This window comes from Pristis pectinata, chromosome 12, assembly GCF_009764475.1.
Source record: "Pristis pectinata isolate sPriPec2 chromosome 12, sPriPec2.1.pri, whole genome shotgun sequence".
NCBI lineage: Eukaryota > Metazoa > Chordata > Chondrichthyes > Rhinopristiformes > Pristidae > Pristis > Pristis pectinata.
This window is the reverse complement of record NC_067416.1, coordinates 6,475,456-6,489,818: the sequence shown is the minus strand read 5'-3', so window position 1 is coordinate 6,489,818 and position 14,363 is coordinate 6,475,456.

Genomic DNA, 14,363 nt, shown 5'->3' with positions numbered 1-14,363 from the left:
TCGGGTTCTGAAACTTCCCTGCAAGAATCATACCCTGGGTTATTGCTTTGATGTTTCACCAATTCTCAATGGATAAAACAGAAAGAGTTTGTGGATTTTTCCTGTTCCTCCAATGCACAGGATCGCCAGAGGCTGCAGAGGGTTGTAGACTCAGCCAGCTCCATCACAGGCACAACCCTCCCCACCATCGAGGACATCTTCAAGAGGCGGTGCCTCAAGAAGGCGGCATCCATCATTAAGGACCCTCACCATCCAGGACATGCCCTCTTCTCGTTACTACCATTGGGGAGGAGGTACAGGAGCCTGAAGACCCACACTCAACATTTTAGGAACAGCTTCTTTCCTTCCGCCATCAGATTTCTGAACGATCCATGAATCCATGAACACTACCTCGTTATTTCTTTTTTTCCTTGCACTATTTTTGCAATTTATAGATTTTTCTGTCTTTGCACTGTACTACTGCTGTAAAACAACAAATTTCACGTCATATGTCAGTGATAATAAACCTGATTCTAATTCTGATCATGTCTTCCACTCACTTACGCCCTAGATGTCAGTTCTAACACAGTGGGCTAAACATATGCCTCCGAGCCATGGGCTTAAGTCCGACTATTCAAGAGAAAGTATAGACTGACCCTTCAGTTCTCTGCTGAGGGAGTGCTGCACTGTCAGAAGTGCTATCTTTTAAATGGAATGTCACGTTAGAGAGTCTGTGTCACTGCTTTGATGAAGAGGAGGGGAGTTATTGTCACTTCTGCATTTCTTTTTGCACTGCTTCGGATTCCACTACAACCTTTGCCCCATTCTGTTGTTCTGCGCTCATCGCTGTATTTATTGTTGTATTTATTACCATGTATATTGTTTATTCTGTGAGTTTCACGCAAGCAAGGAATTTCATGGCACCCTGGTATATGTGACAATAAACTAATCTGAATCTGAATATTAAATTCTCAACTATCACCAATAAACCAATTAACTGCTGGTTATCACAATGCTCTTTGTGGGAACTTGCTGTGCATAAATTGACTGCCGCATTTCCTATAGTTCAACAGTACTCCAGTAAAGTTCTTTGGGTTATACTTAAGTTCTGAAAAGTAAAAATGCTTGTACTTAAGCATCACAGAATTCATCCATAGGTTCTTTGTAGGTTCCTTAATGTTTGTACACTTAGTTGTAAGGAAAGAATAATCTAAATCTGTAGATAAGATAAGATATATTTTATTAGTCACATGTATATCGAAACACATGGTGAAATACACCTTTTGCGTAGAGTGTTCTGGGCACAGCCCGCAAGGTTCGCCATGCTTCTGGCGCCAACATAGCACACCCACAACTTCCTAACCTGTACGTCTTTGGAATGTGGGATGAAACCAGAGCACCCAAAGGAAACCCACACAGGCATGGGGAGTTTGGAACCAACTACCTCATGAGAAGTTTAAATGCCAGCACAGTCTAGTTGGGCAGAACAATTCATTTCAGTGCTATGGATTCTAGATGTGCGATTCTTGTAAATTGGAGAGGCCAATGCAATGAGTCATGTCAAGAGAATCTTTGTTAAAATTTACCTCATTTGTTAATTGGCCTGACAGGAAGAGAACTGAAGACTTTTATTTTCTTCAGAGATATTGTGACCAGTGATGAGGCATTGAGCATTTCTTTGCTGAGGGACTGCTGCAACTCATGTCAGGTGCTGTTCCTGACATGCTAGATGTTGGCAGTCCCTGCAACAACAACCTGCCTCTTCCCTAACGAAGTTACTTGCAGGTGAATGGTGGGTGCGAAGCTGCCTAAAGGCTTGTAAAATGAGTCCCTGCACCTGTTCTCTGAAAAGATCAGGGAAACATTGACAGAATTTATTCTACAGAGGAAAATCAGAATCAGGTTTATTATCACTGACGTATGTTGTGAAATTTGTTGTTTTGTGGCAGCAGTACAGTGCAAGACATAAAGACATAAAAATCACTATAAGTCACAAAAATAAATAAATTGTGCAATAGAGAAATAATGAGGTAGTGTTCATGGGGTTATGAACCGCTCAGAAATCTGATGGCAGAGAGTATTTCAAATATTAATCATGTTGACAAATATAGAGTCATACAGCACAGAAACAGGCCCTTTGGCCCAGCTCATCCATGCTGACCATGGTACCCATCCAAACTAGTTCCTTTTGTCCGTGTTTAGCCCATATCCCTCTCAACCTTTCCTATCCATGTACCTGTCCAAGCGTCTTTTAAATGTTGCCTCAACCACTTCCTCTGGCAGCTCAATCGATATATGTACCACCCTCTGTGTGAAGAAGTTGTTCCTTGGGTCCCTTTTTAACTGTTTCCTCTCTCACCTTAATGTAAAACTTAACTGATGGTTTAGGCTTTTAAAAATACTGGGTCCAGAATTTCACATTTGCAAAGAACCTAAATAACTAATATAAGGGTGACGAAGGCACAATGTTGCAACTACAGAGCAGCCTCAGAGTTCCAGCAACTTGGATCTAATCCCAACCTCCTGAGCTGTCAGTGTAGAGTTTACACATTCTCCCTGTGAATGTGTGGGTTCCTTCCCACATCCTAAAGAAATACATGTTGGTGAGTTAATTGGACACTGTACGCACTGGTTAGCAGAAGCTTAATGTGCTGGTAATTCCAACTATTAAGCCACTTCAACTCATGCTATCAAAGACATTCTCTTTGTTCTACACACCCTGCCCCAGCTTCTCTACTCCTAAAAACTAACTTGCCTCTCTCTCTTTCCCATTTCTGACAAAGGGCTGCAGACAAAAGACATTGACTGTTTGTCTCTCCACGGATGCTGCCTGACCTGCTGAGATTTTGCAGCATTTTCTGTTTTTGTTTCAGATTTCCAACATCTGCAGTATTTTCCCCCCACACTTGGTTGAGCTGGGGCTTGCACACGAATTCCCAATGGAATGGTTCACCTGCTCCTGAATGTGAAGTTGCTGGAGCTTTGATTTCGTATGATCGGTCCCCTCGGTTTGCAAAAACTGAAAGGGAATTTCTGGGTTCTGACAACAACGACGCTCCAGGTTACGCCATTTTAACTCTCCTCCCAGATCCCACACCGACATGTCTATCTGTGCTCTCCTCCACTGGCAGGGTGAGGCTAAATGCAAACAAGAGAAACAGCACCTCCTATTCCCCCTGCATAGTCTACAACCCGATGGCATGAACATTGAATTTTCCAACTTCAGGTAACCTGCTCCCCCTCTGTCCCTTTTCTCTCTCCTCCTAATCCACCCAGTTCCTCTGACACCCACCCCAGCCCCCCCATCACCCTGTCTCTTTTGCCTCCTCCACCCATCAGCCGCACGTTCCTCCCACTGGTTCCCCTCCCCCACTGTCCCCATCTGCCCTCCCCACCTCCCTCCCTTCATTCCCAGGCTCCACCTTCCTCTCCTATCAGATCCCACCATCTGCAGCCCTGTGTCACCTCCACCTATCACCTCCCGGCCTCCGTCGCTGTTTCCAGCCTCCGCTCCCCCATCTGCCCATCGGCCCTCCTCACCTGGATCCACCCATCACCTGCCAGCTCTTGCTCCACCCCTTCCCCTCACCTCTTTATACTGGCCATCTCCCCTCTATCTTTCAGTCCAGATGAAGGGGCTCGAGATGAAATGTCAACTGTCCATTTCCCTCCACAGATGCAGCCTGACCCGCTGAGTTTCTCCAGCATCTTGTTTTTCTATTGCTCCAGATTCTAACATCTGTATTCTTTTTTATCTGCTCATTCTCTGAATGGCGTTGTTGTGACCATGACTCCCCATTACTATATGTGATTGCAAAATTAGGCTGGTGCTTTCTTCCTTGACTGTATAGCAACAATCCATGATTGGAGGCTGGGGGATTCCTCTGTTCGTCATTAGTGTAAATGCCCTGTTAAAAAGTATTTACAGCACAGGTACAGATCATTAACTTGCAGGTTGAATTGGTAGCAAGGAAGGCAAGTGCAATGTTAGCATTCATTTCGAGAGGACTAGAACATAAAAGCAAGGACAGAATGCTGAGGCTTTGGTCAGACCACATTTGGAGTGTTGTGAGCATTCTTGGGCCCCGTATCTAAGGAAGGATGTGCTGGCATTGGAGAGGGTCCATTGGAGGTTTACGAGAATGATCCCAGGGATGAAAGGGTTAACATGTGAGGAATATTTGATGGCTTTGGGCCTGTACTCACTGGAGTTTAGAAGGATTTAAATTTTTTTTTTAAATTTAAATTTTTATTTACAGCGTGGTAACAGGCCCTTCTGGCCCAACGAGTCCACGCCGCCCATTTTAAATCCAAATTAACCTACCCGTACGTCTTTGCAATGTGGGAGGAAACTGGAGCACCCGGAGGAAACCCACGCAGACACAGGAGAACGTACAAACTCCTTACAGACAGCGACGGGAATCGAACCCCGATCGCTGGCGCTGTAATAGGATCGTGCTAACCGCTACATTACCGTATGAGGGGGGATCTCATTGAAACCTACCAAATATTGAAAGGCCTGGATACAGTGGATGTGGAGAGGATGTTTCTGTCAGTGGGAGAGTCTGGGACTAGAAGGCGCATCCTCAGAATAAGAGGATGTCCTTTTACAACAGAGATGAGAAGAAATTTCTTTAGCCAGAGGGTGGTGAATCTGTGGAATTCATTTGCCACAGATGACTGTGGAGGCCAAGTCATTGGGTGTATTTAAAGCGGAGGTTGATGGATTCTTGATTAGTAAGGGTGTCAAAGTTTATGTGGAGAAGGCAGGAGAATGGGGTTGAGAGGGGAAAATAACTCAGCCATGATCGAATGGCGGAGCAGACACGATGGGCCGAATGGCCTAATTCTGCTCCTCTGCCTTATGTTCTAATGGTCTTACTTGTCCCAGCCAGTGTTCGTTCTCCCACCTCCCTTCAGCCATCTCTATTAACATATGTCTATCGTCATTTCATTACTAATAAATCTTCTCTCCTTAATTCTATCACCCCTCTGCCCAACCAGTATTGTCCCTTATCCTCCTGAAGATTGCCTTACTCGCCATAGAATACCTGAAGGTTGTGACGTGTTGGTTGGAGGATGGGGGTTTGGGCTCACAGGTGCCTTCCCAAGTTTGACTGTGGAGGATCACACTCTAGTACTGCACCACTGTCAACGAACACAGTGGACTGGTGGGACCTGCTTCTCTGGTTTTTAACATTCCTCCAGCTGAGACTCATTGGAGGCCAAGTCTGAAGTCACAAGTTGAGTTTATTGCCATGTGCACAAGTACGTAAGGTACAGGTACAAAAATGGTATGGTAGAGCAGCGGTTAGTGTAATACTATTACAGCGCCAGCGACCCGGGTTCAATTCCGGCCACGGTCTCCCCGTGTCTGTGTAGGTTTCCTCCGGGTGCTCCGATCTCCTCCCACATTCCAAAGACGTACAGGTTAGGAAGTTGTGGGCATGCTATGTTGGTGCCGGAAGCGTGGCGACACTTGCGGGCTGTCCCCAGAACCCTCTCCACAAAAGGTGCATTTTACTGTGTTTCGATGTACATGTGACTAATAAAGAAATCTTATCTTATCTAAAGACTTGCTTGCAGCAGCATCACAAGCACATAGGTTCAGACAACACACAAAACATAAATTATACATTACGCAAGGCAGTAAAGAGAGAGGAAAAAAAGTGTGCTAAACAAGACGGTAGTGCAAAGAAAACCCCACAATCAGAGACAAGTCCATAGTAGTGCAAGAAGTAGTCCATAGTGTTCCATTTCTGAGGTAGGGTTAGGATTGTGCCTCAATGGGTTTTCAAAGGCAAAATAACCTTTTTATTTGCACTCAATCATTAAGCAAGCCACTGGGTGCTCCTTTGTCATGCTGAGAAGATGCTAAAGCAATCAAGAGTGGCTTTACCCAAGAATCAAAGAGTTATCTAATCACACCCTGGAGAGAGTTGGCAACCCTGAGATGGGCGCAGAAGAACCATAAAGGGATTTTGTTCAACCTTTTGTTAACTTCACCATAAGAATCTGACACAACCTGTCAATGAGTGTTTAGTAAAAAAGGTCTCTGCTGTAATCATTGCCTGGGTGTGTGAGGAGCGAACAAACTCAGAGTCCTCGACAGAGCTGCATTTTCCCTTAGCTACATGTCTGCAGTTCCAAAACAGAAATATGTGGCCCCTTCAAAATCAGAGCCTGAACCTTATCAATAATCTGCCTCATTTATTGTGCTTTCAGAATGTATCAGATTCTTCATTTGCTTGGCAGAGGAGAATCTTTTTAGGATCAAACAACTAAAATTTTGTAAAAGAATGTATTGTGGCGACTCACCTTACCAGTATCGAACCGGCTCCTGAGATCGCGAGCGTCGTTGGAGACCCCGACACAAAGTGGTGCGGGGCCCTCCTTCTTCTCCATCGTTGGGCTAGGAAATCCTGCGTGCGGGAAGGTCAGGTGACCAGCGTGTGACGTCAGCGCGGGAACTGAAGCGCGGGAAGAGTTTCGGTATTAAAAGGCGCACCGCGCCCGTCAGGCAATCGACTTCTGACTCCAAGCAACAGACTCCGTGTCTTTATTCTATGGTAGTGTAGCTAGCTGCTACAGTATATGTGTTTAGAACAGAGTCCAAGTGAATTAATTGCCCTTCTGAGAAACGTTGCTTTTGAAAAAAGACAGTTTCCATCATCTTTGAGCCAATGCCATATTTGCTGTTAATTAGATATGAATGTACTCTAGGTAATGGAAATCTCATGTTACAGAGCTGCTTGTCCAGTCAAACTCTTGTGGTTTTTAATCTGTTTGAATGCCAGAATGATTTGCTTAGCAACTTGCTAACTGTTGAGTCAGAATGATATTGGTTCAACCCCACAGCAGGATCACATTGATTCCAAAGGTCTTCTGTGTGAGGACCTTGAGTTGCCATGCATTATTAGAACATAGACAGAGAATGTAGAACGCTACAGCACAGGCCCTTTGGCCCACAATGTTGTGCTGAACTAATTAAACTAGTAACTAAAAGCTTAGCTAAACTAATCACTTCTGCCTACACAAGGTCCATATCCCTCCATTCTCTGCATGTCTAAGTGCCCATCTAAGAGCCTCTTAAATGCCTCTATGGTATTTGTCTCCAACATCATCTCCAGCAGTGCAGTCCAGCACCCACCACTCTGTGTGTGTAAAAAAACTTGCCCCGCACATCTCCTTGCTCCCCTCTCACAAATGCATGCCCTCTAGTATTAAACATTTCGACCCTGGGGAAAAGGCTGTCTACCTTATCTATGCCCCTCATAATCTTATAAACATCTATCAGGTCTTCCCTCAGCCTCCTGGTAATCTAATTTTTAATTTTTAATTCATATTTTAATATCAAATTGGTAATTTCACAGCATGCTGGTAAATCTCTTCTGCGCCCTCTCTAAAGTCTCCACATCTTTCCTATGATGGGGCAACCAGAAATGAATGCAATACTCCAAAGTTTTATAAAGGTGCAACATAACTTCCTGATTCACGATGGCACTCATTCTGATGGGCTTGTAGAATTAATGGAGGTCAGGTCCTTAATGCTGTGCAAATTGGTCTCATCACCATTTTGGGTTCAGTTCTGCCTGGCCATCTCTAGCTGTGGTGAGGGGTTGACAGAACTTCTGCCCTTTAAATTGCAATGAGGATAATTGCAGACCTCTGGGAGTGGGCACGAGGGAATGATGAGGGTGTGATGTGATGTGGGTTCTATTGGTTTTCTGCCACCTTTATAACTGGAGCTGACTGGCACCCTGAAGAACTTTGGTTCTGTAGCCTGTGTTTCAGCACAGAACTGAACTGCCACTTTCCCAAGAGCGCATACATAAGATAAGATACCTTTATTAGTCACATGTACATCGAAACACACAGTGAAGTGCATCTTTTGTGTAGAGTGCTCTGGGGGCAGCCTGCAAGTGTTGCCACACTTCCAGTGCCAACATAGCATGCCCACAACTTCCTAACCCGTACGTCTTTGGAACGTGGGAGGAAACCGGAGCACCTTGAGCACCTGATGTAAAAGCTGTCTGGCGCTGTTTGAACCAGGGAACTCTCCCTGACCAATGTCCCTCCACAGACTTTCACCATCAGAGTAAGTTCAACTGCTCCTGTTCTCCCCCTGCTTGCTGAAATTCCATAAGCGAATAATCTGATCCAAACTACTTGGAGTCATCACGCAATCTGCTGGAGGAACCCAGTGGATTAAGCAGCATCTGTGGGGGGGAAGGAATTGTCAAACTTTGGGTCATCCCTAAGATGTCCAGGTGCTAAATAAATGCATATCCCTTCTCTTCCAGGAGTAACATTTACCTAATAAACTAATCTGATATCAAAGCTCAATAGATCTCTCATCATTCCTCAGGAGGCTAAAGAAATTTGGCACGTCCCCTTTGACCCTCACCAATTTTTATAGATGCACCATAGGAAGAATCCTATCTGGATGCATCACAGCTTGGTACGGCAACTGCTTTGCCTGGGACTGCAAGAAACTGCAGAGAGTTGTGGACACAGCTCAGCACCTCACGGAAACCAGCCTCCCCTCCGTGGACTCTGTCTACACTTCTTGCTGCTTCGGTAAAGCAGCCGACATAATCAAAGACCCCTCCCACCCGGGTCATTCTCTCTTCTCCCCACTCCCATTGGGCAGAAGATACAAAAGCTTGAAAGCAAGTACCACCAGGCTCAAGGACAGCTTCTATCCAGCTGTTATAAGACTATTGAATGGTCCTCTAGTACAATAAGATAGACTCTTGACCTCATAATCTATGTCGTTATGACCTTGCACCTTATTGTCTGTCTGCACTGCACTTTCTCTGCAACTGTAACACTTTATTCTGCGTTCTGTCGTTGCTTTGCCCTTGTACTACCTCAATGAACCGATGTGATGACCTGATCTGTATGGATGGCATGCAAAATAATGTTTTTCACTGTACCTCACTATACATGACAACAATGAACCAATTTACTAATTTTATCACTGGTTTACAGTATCCTGCAATTCACACTACCAGAAAATAGTTCTATAATGAGATGTTGGAGCATATCTTGTGATACCCTGCCAACTCTCCTGGCCTTTTGTTGGAAGAAAGGTAAACATGCTCAGCCATTGATTCTCTACACTCTGATCCACCTCCTGTCAATGCAGCAGAGCCTCTGCTGTGACCTTGACCTCTCCATTGAGCTCAGAAACCCTGTAGAATTAGCAAATCAGTGATCCAGGCAGCACTGACATGAGCCGGGCAGCTAGAGGAATGGCAGGAAGCACATCCGTGCCTTCTGGCCAAGGTACAGGAAGCAGCTAATAGGGATGCATGCAGAGCAGGCTAAGTGCACTCTATGCATGGGAGTGTACTACTACCATAGAGATCGGAATACGATACTATATTCTTATACAGTAACACCAGAGTATATACCTATCTTGTTAAATGCTTCAGAAAGGAAGTTGCCAATTTGCCTCAACTCCCTTTTAAGATGTATCAGGAAACAGGACTGCCCCAGAATTGTAAGCTGGGGTATGGGCAGTGGACCCCCAGGGCACAGCACTGACCACTTGTGGCTGCATTCTCAGGTTACTCCACATTAAAAATGATCAGTATGAGACAGACTGAACTGGGGGGTTGGGGGGGCGGTGGTGGGTGGAATGCATCGGTTTGTGGAGATGGTTGGGAGGGAGAAACTTGCTCTCATGACTTAGAAGGGAAGGAATGCTTCCTTTGGCGTGCTGAGAAAGGAGGGGAGTGTAAGATGCCTTGGTGGTTGAATTTCTTGCATTCTGTAAGGACACCATTCCTTTCTCCACTTCCATTGTATCTGCTCTGATGGCGAGACTTCCCACACCAGCGCCTTTTAAGATGTCTGTATTTTTGCTTAACCATGCCTTTCCCTCTCCCAGAGCTGACAGCGCTCTCAACCATTTCTCCTCCATTTCCCGCCATTCTGCTCTCACCCTCCAGCTCCTCCCAGCCAGGGCAAAGATACCTCCACTCCAACAGCCTCTAATTTCCGCCACCTCCAGTGGGGTTCCTCCATCAGACACCTCTTCCCCTCCCCTTTCAGCATTCCGAAGGGACAGTTCCCATTCTATTTCCCTGGTCCATCTCCAACAGCACTCCCCTGTGCAATTGCAGGAGATGTAATAACCAGCCTTTTACCTTTCTCTACCTACCGTCAGGAGATCTAAACACTCCTCCCAGGTAAGGCAGCAATTCACTTGCACTTCTTCCAATCTAATATATTGCATTTGTTGCTCTTTTTTGCATTGCTTTGCAAAACATTTCCACTCAATCTACAAGGGTGTAGCTCCGAGCTTCCATTCTTTTATCACCTTTATCTTCTGCCCCACTCCCACTCTGTCCTCTTCATTTTCGACCTCCTACGTTGTTGCAATAATACCCAACATAACCCCCAGGAACATCACCCCATCTTTCAACTGGCTACATATAGCCATCAGGATTTATTATTGAATTTAACTATTTCATGTAACCCTTCCACTGCTTTTTTCCCACTCTATGGATGTGGCTGTACCTTTTTGTTCCAAATTTATTTCATATTTTCTTTTCTGTCTCCAACTGCACGTTTTTAAAGTAATTGTAATTAGGACAACATTGGTCTGCGCCCTATCACAGTCATTCTCCCAGCTCTCTCCATCTCCTTCACCATCTGCAGTGTAAAACCCACTTGACAGCTGAACTGTTCCAGTTATGAAGGCTTCTTTACTCAAAACATCTTCTCTGTTTCTCTCCCATTGATGCTGCCTGATCTGTTGAGAGCTTCCAGCATTGATCTCAGAGGAGTGGGAGGTTGGAGCTACTGAGATAGAGAGGGATGATGAGTTTGAGGAAAGAACAACCAACCTGCTAGAGGAACTCAGCAGGTCGAGCAGCATCTGTGGGGGGAAAGGAATTGTCGACGTTTCGTTTCTGATGCACGGTCTTGATTTTCAAATTTTCAATCGCACTCACTTAACAAACAATAGCGTTGGAACAATTAAAATCCTCCAGTGCTGCTATTTGAATCTTACTTTACTGTTGCTGGAGTCAAAAGGGAGAACTCTTTGTGAGCTATTTGGCAAGGGAAGGCATCGTAACTGAAGTCCATCTGATATTTGCAGAACAATGGGATTGACTAGTCGTCTGAATGGATGACGGAAGGGGCTGGAGGTGTTGTCCTTGACCTGTTGTTCCAACACATCGGCACGATCAGGAATGGTGGCACAGACTAATCATTCTTGCCCTAGCCAAGAGTACCAGAGCAAACTATAACACTCTAATAAATGCAGTGAGTGGAGCAAAGACCAGATTGGGCGTTGAGTCTGCAACTATTTTGTCTCTTTAGTGATTAAGACCATAGGAAAGCGAGGAAGCTGTTCACTGCTTCAAATCTATTCCAACAATCATAGGAACATGACGCAGAGCTTTGATCAGAAACGTTTCTTCCACAGGTGCTGCTCGACCTGCTGAGTTCCTCCGGCAGATTGTTTGTTGCTCCAGATTCCAGCATCTTCAGTCTCTGGTGTCTCGATGAATTTGAAGACTTTGGTGAGAATGTAAGAATTTATAAACTGGGGAGATGCCAGACAGTAACCTAAAGTAGATCAGGAAACTCAGGCTGATGGATGACTAGGACTCCAAGTAGAAACATGAACATGAACAAAGACATGTACCCTTGGACGTAATTACAGATTATACATACATGAGCACATAACCATTTGTATATTCACAGACACAGACACTATCTGAGTGGACCTGGGAGACTTACATGGTTTGTGCAGGTGTAAAGTTCAACTATACAGTCTGGGGTAGAGTAAGCAGATCCTGAGTTGTGAAACAAATTATATTGTACCTCTGCTCAGTGGGTGCTTTTGTTTTGGTCCATTTTTTTGTGAATGGTTTGAATTCTGCTCCCCTGTAGGTAACATTCCTGTCATGTGACCTATCACTGCAGGTAGGGGTTGAGATTCCCAGCAAGCAAGATCAGGTGTACACAGGTGTGAAAGTCTTTTAGAAATGTTTTGATTCTTTCCACCAAATAGGATGACTTGAATTCCAAACGGATTATCAATCTTTCAAACATGCTAACTCCTCTGTGTTATGAACAAACAAGACACAAAGTGTCTGCGCACCCAGCTTAATGATAGGACCACAGCTGTTTCATCTAGCAGGACACCGAAAGGCGAGAGGGTTTGGGAATATATAGCAGTTGTAAAATAAGGTATATTTTGGATTTTAGTCTAGATCTGGAATGAACCTCACTTCCATTCATGTCTTCATGTAGAGAACAGAACTACCAAATAACATTGAATGCATAGCAGAGACACAAGCCATTTGACCAATCTGGTCAAAGTGTCTGTAGACTCTGCAGCTGTTTAATAAGGCAAACAGAGGTAGAGCTATCAGCAAAACATCCTGTCTTGAAGATACTCAAATCCCAGAGAACAGTACCCACATTGTTACAACAATGTATTGGCTGTTATACCAGATGGTGCACTCAGTCCTTATATTACACTGGTCCACGCCAGTGTCTTTGTTCCACAAAAGCTTCCTATCACCTTTTTTCAACTCACCTCATTAAGGTGTCCTGCAATTCCTTTCTCTATGTACTTACTTAACTTCCTCTCCAAGGTATCCCAGAATCAGGTTTATTATCTGACACGTTGTGAAATTTGTTGTTTTGCAGCAGCAGTACAGTGCAACACATAAAAATTACTATAAATTACAAAAATAAATAAATAGTGCAAAAGAGGAATAATGTGGTAGTGTTCATGGACCATTCAGAAATCTGATGGTAGAGGAAAAGAAGCTGTTCCTGAATTGTTGAGTGTGGGTCTTCAGGCTCCTGTACCTCTTTCCCGATGGTAGTAATGTGAAGAGGGCATGTCCCAGGTGGTGAGGGTCCTTAGTGATGGATACTGCCTTCTTAAGGCACTGCCTCTTAAAGATGTCCTCAATGGTGGGGAGGGTTGTGCCCATGATGGAGCTGGCTGAGTCTACAACCCTCTGCAGTCTCTTGTGGTCCTGCGCATTGGAGGCTCCATACCAGGTGGTGATGCAACCAGTCAGAACGCTCTCCACTGTACATCTGCAGAAATTTGCAAGAGTTTTTTGGTGACTTACCGAATCTCCTCAAACTCCTAATGAAGTAGAACCGCTGGCATGCCTTCTTTGTGATTGCATCATTGTGTTGGGCCTAAGATAGATCTTTTGAGATGTTGACGCCCAGGAACTCGAAGCTGCTCACCCTTTCCGCCGCTGACCCCTCAGTGAGGACTGGTGTGTGTTCTCCCGACTTCCCCTTCCTGAAATCCACAATTAATTCCTTGGTCTTGCTGATGATGAGTGCGAGGTTGTTGTTGAGACACCACTCAACCAGCCGATCTATCTCACTCCTGTACGCCTCCTCATCGCCATCTGAGATTCTGCCAACAACAGCGGTGTCATTGGTGAATTTATAGATGGTGTTTGAGCTGTGCCTAGCCACACAGTCACGAGTGTAGAGAGAGTAGAGCAACGGGCTAGGCATGCATCCCTGAGATGCGCCCGTGTTGACTGTCAGTGAGCGTGCAGATTTTTTTGAGCAGATTGGGACTTCTTTCATTGGAGTGTAGGAGCATGACGGGTGATTTTGTAGAGGTGTATAAAATCATGAGGGGCATAGATAGGGTGAATGCACTCAGTCTTTTTCCCACTGTTGGGGAATCAAGAACTAAAGGGCATAGACTCAAGGTGAGAGGGGAGAGATGTAATCAGAACCTGAGGGGCAACTTTTTTACCCAGAGAGTGGTCAGTATATGGAATGAGCTGCCAGAGGGAGTGGTTAAGGCAGGTACATTAACAACATTTAAAAGGTACTTGGACAGGTACATAGATAGGAGAGGTTTAGAGGGATATGGGCCAAATGTGGGCAAATGGGACTAGCTTAGATGGGAGTCTTGGTTGGTATGGACCAGTTGGGCTGAAGGGCCTGTTTCTGTGACTCTCCAGTCACTGCAATACTTTGGTCATTTTTTCCCTCATTCCCTCAAATATACTTTCACCCATTTTCTTCCTCCTGTCTCTATATGAATTGGATTGAATTTAAAGTGTGGACCTTTCACCTTCAATCCTCCTGACCAGTGACCCAGCAAAGGGATGCCGGCAGGTGGAGGGGTTTGATCCAGTGGACCGCTTGATTCGGTAGGTAACTCTTGTACATAGAACATAGAACAGTACAGCACAGGAACAGGCCCTTCGGCCCATGAGGTTGTGCTGAACTAATTAAGCTAATGATGCCTAATCCCTTCTGCCTGCAGAAGGTCCATATCCCTCCATTCTCTGCACATCCATGTGCCTATCTAAGAGCCTCTTAACCACCACTATCGTATCTGCCTCCACCACCACCCT